A 7,515-nucleotide genomic window follows, 5' to 3' on the forward strand; every position below is an offset into this window, starting at 1 on the left:
ATGTGGGATAAAACCTCTTTTCACAATCAAACTCAGTAAACAACAAATCAACGACCCAGATCTAAGGCATAGCCAACATACGGTCAGATCTGACCCTTCTTGGGTCGATCTGACCCAACAATCATGAACCAATAGTAAAAATGCGAGCAAAATAAACTTTAAAGCAAAAGAAAATGACGACTTTGACTAAAATCTAAAAACAAAGGATTTATACCATATTCGGGTAAAAGAAGTCATGTAATCGAGCGAACTTTTGATATTTTCACCACAACGAGCATGCAGATGCTGTGCATGTCATCATATCTCTGTGAATACGCCATTTTTGGCATGAGAGAGACGCGGGAATCAAAGACGGCTACTAGGGTTTCTCATGAAAAAGGAAAGAGAGAGAGAGAGAGAGAGAGAAGCGGGTAGGAGGGGGAGGGGGGGGGGGGGTTAATTTCAAAAGAGTAAATGAAAAAAATGAAAAATAAAGGGTGGGGGGTTACTTCATTAACGAATTGGGCCAGGTCTTGGTCTTGGACTGGACTATATATATATATAATTATAAAGGCCCTATATTATGTATACATATGTATACATATATGTATACTTGGTGTATACATATGTATATCTAATACATAAAAACGAATAATTAGAAAAAATATTAAAATTGAAGAAGCTTTAATTATAGGAAAAATTAGGCCGTAATTATTTTATTAAACTAATTTTAAAAAGTCAGCCAAAATATTAATGGGCCTAAAATGGCCTTAATTAACTCTAACCTAGCATGAATATTTCAATTATGGCCTTTTTGGCCTAATTAACAATTTTTTGAAATTAAATTAAACCGATTATTTCAAATAAAATATTGACAGGCTGATTTTGCAAAATAATTCTAATTTCTTTAAATTATGAACTGATTAAATTAATTATGGCCAAGGCAAAAAATATATTTATATAAAAGGATTAATTTTTCAGTAATTATCACTTAATTAATTAATTAACCTAATTGAAACATTTTGGGCAATCATGCCTATAAAAATCAGAAGTTTAAAGGGTTAAATAGTTAATTACTTAAATTATTCAAACTTTCAAAGATTAAAAAGAGAATGAAGTATTTGCAAGATTTTGATAATTATAAATAATTAAATAAATGAGAACCCTCTCTTTCTCTCTCTCTCTCTCTCTCTCTTTTAAATTAAATTTAACAAAATCTCATAAAATATCCTAAAAATACTCATTAATTTCTAAATAAATTTACGATGCATGAAAATCCCTTTTAAGAGAAAGAAAAATTGATCTGGACAATTTATGAAAATCATTTAAGGCTTTCAAAATGCTCAGCTCATTTATTTATTATCCGGGGACTCTAAGTGATTGAAATAAGAGGTCAAAAACTAGGTGTCAACATACCTAACACAATATTATTAGTTAGTCTTTGGACATAAATAATAATTTGTAAGTGGTACTCTTATACATAGTTCATAATTATTGACTACCAAAACGGCCTAGTAATATGTCTTTTTTTGGACCGACATATTACCAGCATGATATTACTAAATGTATCACATATTCATGACTGTCCATAATCTGGCCAAAATAATCTTCCTTTGGCATAATTATTTCGCGTAGACAAAACATGCTTAATGTTCAAAATAAATAAATTTTATTTAATAGAGGTTACTTTGGCAACATATTAGACTAATCTATTCCATTTGCAACTAGAAGCACACATGGTATAATTTCATTCGCAGTACAAATAACTATTTCTTTTATGCGCGTTGTACGAAAAATAGCAGAAAAGTCATCCCCAAAATGCAACTGAAAAAATGCAAATCGATATTCGCTTTATGCAAGACTTCTTGAGAAATTTCGAAAAGCACAACAAAAATCTACATAAAGTTCTGCAGAATGATGCAGAAAAAACTGTCAAAAATTATAGAAAATGTGCAAAAATGCACAAAATTTTAATTTCATACACCATATGAAATCTTCTGAACTTGATAGTTTATGGTCTTAGAGTGATTTGGCAACTCCTCATAGCCTCATTAGATCTGGAATTTTTTTATGACACTACTCTCCTTCAATTTATTTTGATTGGCCCTTTAAAATATTAATCTCCAAGAAAACGTCAAATAAAGATTAATAACTTAAATCAAAATAACACTTTACAATTGCATAAACTGAAAAAAAAAAAAAAAGTGCAACTGAATATGCACAAATGAGGACCAAACTAGATCTATTACATAACATAAGAATCAAATTACAAAAATTGTAATTTATTTGAAACTTGACAAGCAATACGAAAAATAATATAATTCTCTTAATATACTGACCAAAATTTCTGAAAGACCCGAAGAAGACAGGAAATTGGTTTTTTTGTAACCCATCTATAGTGCCGCCAAAAATTATATGGTCAATAATATATTTAACTTTATATCCAAATTCAAATTCTCCATAAGGAATATGTGAATATCCATTTCAAAATATACAAACGGTGGTATATCTGAAATTTATTCTAAAGGTGTTGTCGGTATTCTTTTATTTAATTACTGAAATTTTAGTAAAATAAAATTAGCTAAAACTCATGAAAAATAACAGCCTTCTAGTAGCAAATCAATGAGGACATGCATAAAATTAAATAAGACATGCTTGAACTCAATATTACGTTACTACTATATATAAGGGAGAACCAAGGGATATTTGTAGTCCTCACAAAAGTTTCCAATTTAGTGTCAAACTTTTTAAGTAATTACTTCTAGGCTCCAAATTTATTTTTAAGGCCAAATTTACTTTTTATTTATATTATCTACTTTTCATTACTTTATTACTATATCTAAGAGAGAATAATCATTTTTTGTAGTCTTCACGTGAATATTTTTCCCGCTCTTTTTACCCTAATTGAAAAATTAATGGCTTTGAGAATCTTCACACATTTTGGAAAACTTTGAGAACTTTGAGGACCTTTTCATGCTACTAAAAATGATGATGTTATTGTCACGACCCAAACAACCGTGAGTGGCACTCACCCAAATCCCCTAGTAGGCGAACCATCTACTTAACCAACCATCCAAACCATTATCAAATTACTTAGCCAATTTTAAAGCATTCAAGGATATAACAAGTATAAATATCTCCAAAAGTCTAGTCATGCCATAATTAAATAAAATCTGCGGAAGTCTAAACTATTACAACCCCAAAATCTGAAAGTCATCGTACAAGGACTCTAACATAACTGTCTAAGAAAGAAACATTGTCTAAAAATAACATAAATGTCTGAAATGAAATAGACATCTAAAATAGGAAAGATCTTCAGGTAGCCTGGTATGGATAATAGCTCACCCTCGAATCTGTCGAAAACTGGCCTCAAGCTAAATATGAGGTCTCGTAGAAGTCTCTGAATCACAATCTGCACTCAAAAGAATGCAGCAAGGTAGTATCAGTACAAACACTATGAACTGGTAGATATCATAGGTCGACTAAGATTAGTATCATGCAGACAATCACAAAATTAATAAAATAGACAGATAGGCACAACAACACATAACCACAAGAAACTATCAACAAGAATCATCAAATCATCGAAATATCAGCCAACACAGGGATAGATAAATCCACACAAATAGAAATCAATAAGAGCAATTCAACCCACGTAATCACCAAACACAATCGTAAAACACAAATTATCTCAACTCTGTGACATATCCGTACGTACATGGTAAATGGTAGTGTTTGACCTATAGCCATGACCTGCAGGGGACCCATGGTGTCCATGTACCCTTACTTCGGAGTCTTACCTCGGATCACGAGCCTTTTAACTTAGGCCAGATCCTCACCCCCTGTCAAATGTGCCTTTTCATAGTTACATATCTTTCTCATCACAATGTATTTCCGTTCCACAATCAATAAGGAATGTGAACAAGCAAGAATCAATATCAGGGAACACAAGTCACCATATCACAAGTCATATCAAGACTCAAAAATCAATTCATCAATAATCATAAATAAGGGATTACCCCAAGTCAACAAGAAGAGTATATATGAACTCTTTCTTTATCATTTCATATCAATTCAACATATAATTAATCAAAATATATCAAACTGTAGGAATTATCAATCACACTTTATGTCCGAAGCCCTAATCATGCTTCTCCTATCAATTTCATATCACATACAATCAACTAATTAAAGTCTAACTCAAGTAGACCGTAACCTACCTCAAAGCAACATTGGAACAATTTAATCACTCCGCGATAGATTTTCTCTTTCGCAAAACTTCCAAACGTTCAAAGTCTAGAAATATAGAGCTATATGAGTATCCAAGTCGACTACTCCAACAATACAACACCTTGGGGAAAAGAACCCAATTACATTCTACATGTTTTAGTGGGTGAACTATCACTAAGCGTGAATTCATCATACCATCAACCCCAAACCATCATACTATTCCCATTCATGGGTTCTCTAATCAATTCAACCCTTTTTTTCTAGCAGTTTTTATGCTAAATTTATCATCTTTATGAAACCCTAGGTCTCAATCAACAAGTTCCACCATTAATAGACAAGTTCTCACCCTAGAAATCAATAATATATATTCCTAGATGATTAAACAACAATAAAATCAACAACCCATTCATTAACAAGGATTTTCTTAAGTTCTAGGGTTTTAGCCATTTCATTCACCATTAATGGACCTTTAACTACTCATGGAATCTATCATGACGATGGAATTAACAAAATCAAGGGTTGAGACTTACCTTTCAAGCACACTTTAGCCCTAGCCTTAAATTGTCGCCACAACAGTTCTTGGAAACTGTTTTGGTATTATGTGGGGAATGGGTTCAGAATCAAGAATATAAAACACAGATTCTGCCTCCCGTCCACCGCTGCATCGATCGATGTCTCGCTGCAGCAGTCTCACTATAGCGGGAAAGCTTTCGCTATGATGGACCTGCTGCAGCGGTGCCACCCCCACTGCAGCGGTCCATTTTGACCAGTCCCAAAAATCCCAACACCAATCCAAGGCCCTATAGACGCAAAATAAACATGTACATACACATAAAATCACGCTACGAACTCACCAGCGGCCTCGAAATTCCCAACGGAGGTCTAGTTTTTCTAAGTCACCCCCCATAACGACCTAATGGGTCGTTACAGTCATGAAAAAGGTTATAGAGGCCCCACAAAGCATACTCATACATATTTGAATCTTTTATGTAGAAATATTATTAAACTTGTTTCAAATTATGTTTTTCCTGAAGAATTTATTATGGACATATAAAAAATTATCATGTCATTCAATTCTATCTTAATATAGGCTTAATGATTAAATTACAATATTATTCTGATAATACTATTAATTATTTATTGATGTTATTTACCATTTATCATTTTCTATTTAATTTTTTTATTCGTCCATTTAGTAATTTCTTTTTAATTTTCCACTACAATCTTATGTCGTATATGCTGGCGAACATAAGTAATCTATGAAGATTTCACATAAGTGTGGATTAAGTTTTAGATTAAGAAAATAAATATAAATAACTTATATCATTGTTAAATACTTCAAAAATGTAAATTACAGTCCCTTCGTCTCAATCAAAAAAATAAATTCCGAAGTACGGTAGTTAATTAATAATTTTATGTGCGCACACTATTAAGATAAAATTTATTTACTATATTAAAAGAGTAACAATAAAATATTATTTTTATATATTTGTAAGTCTTTTCGGCATTTTTACCCTTTTCCGAGCATTGATTAGCTCATTTTGAACCGAGAAGACTGTTGGCACGCTTCCCGAGGTGTCTAGACCGCATTCGAGCAACTTTTGTGAAATATAGGCTTAAAGCGAAAAATAGTTGACCGAAGTTGAAGTTTGGGTATTTCGAGAGGTACGATGATCGTTTAAAACTTGTGTGTGTATTTGGTTCGGTTTCTAATGCACTTGGATGCATTTTGGGACTCGGGTTGGGAAATTGGAATTAAGGCTTCGGGGGTTGACTCTGTCAACAAGACCTCCGTTGATAATTCCGAGGCCACAGGCGCATTCGTAGCGTGTTTTTATGTGTGCCTATGTGTTTGGTATGTGAGCAGATGGCCTCAGGAACTAGTCAAAAAATTGGATCAAATTGTGAAACTTGGGTAAGTCTTTGGTGTTTGGTGCCCCCTTTGGAGGCAGCGGTACCGCAGGAGCGGTAGCCCTGCCGCTAGAGCGGTCCAAGGATTTTTGCCTTGACCACTGAAGCGGTCGTGTGATCGCTGAAGCGGCTCCACTGGGGCTGTCCCAGTGATGCTAAAGCGAGTGACGGGCAGTTTGTATAATTAATGAAGGGTTAAATGCCTTTAGACCCTCATTTATTTTCATTTCGAAATTAGAGCTTTGGGGAACTTTTCTTGGAGATATTTTGGGAATATTCTTGGAGGTAAATCTTGCTAATTCCTTTACTCTTCCTTTAATCATTATCATCTTAGATTCCCCCTTTCCTTTAATAATCCCTTAGTAATGGAAGTTGAAAGAGGGTTTTGATGAACAATTTCCCTAGGCTTATTAATGATGAAATTGATGGAGTTTATGTTAGATTTTGATGAATCTAAGTTTGTTAATCGTATATCTTCCATTTCTAGTGTTGAATTTCGGAATCAAAAAGTTAGGGTTTATACCCAAATTGAGGGTTTTGCTTGAAATTAGAAATTAGGATAATCCTTGAGTTAAATCAGTAATTAGTGGTTGGGTTATGATCACCTAGTACTTAATTTGACTTTTTTGCTTCCGAATTTCCTGTTTTGCCCTTGTGGGCCCGTTTCCCCAAATTCTAGGATTAGAATTGACCTAAACTGAATGGTAGCAATATTAGTATCATTCTTCATGATTTCTAATCTGAATTTCGATTATGCTTAGACTACTTTGGTTCTGAGGTTTGAAAAGGCAAGGCAAAAGAGTAGTTATGGGTGTTGCGGTTCGGCCATCCAGGTAGGTTATGGCTTACCCTTGGTGAGACTTTATATAGCAAAGCAAATATTTATATTATCGGAGACAGCATGTGAACCTTAGGGTATGAAGTTGGGATAGATAATGCCTTAGGTTGGGCCTTGACGTGTGTTGGCGCTAGCTACCCCGTTGTGTTGTGATTTGATTGTTCTATTATGCTGGCTTGATGCCATGAGTTGTTGATAGATAATGGATTTTGTTTTATCATCTTTATTATGATAAAGTTGGTGTATCCACAGTCGGTACTTGTGAATCGGTTATATTATTGGCATACCCATTGTTGGTATTTGTATTCGGATATGGTGTCAGCATTCCCATTTGCTGGTACTTTTGATATTGAGCTTGATTATTGTTGTCGATACATACATTGCACGCACTCTCATTTTCATGACACACTGTTGAGATACTGATGATGTTTGATGAAACACTTGATAAGCTGGGCTCGGTTTTAATGGAGTGACGTGAGATGGCCAATATCCTACGTTAGTTTCAGAATCATTGTTTGAGAGAGTGTGGACTCGCGGGCCCAGTGGGGCGGGGGGGA

This window comes from Lycium ferocissimum, chromosome 7 (assembly GCF_029784015.1).
Source record: "Lycium ferocissimum isolate CSIRO_LF1 chromosome 7, AGI_CSIRO_Lferr_CH_V1, whole genome shotgun sequence".
Classification (NCBI taxonomy): domain Eukaryota; kingdom Viridiplantae; phylum Streptophyta; class Magnoliopsida; order Solanales; family Solanaceae; genus Lycium; species Lycium ferocissimum.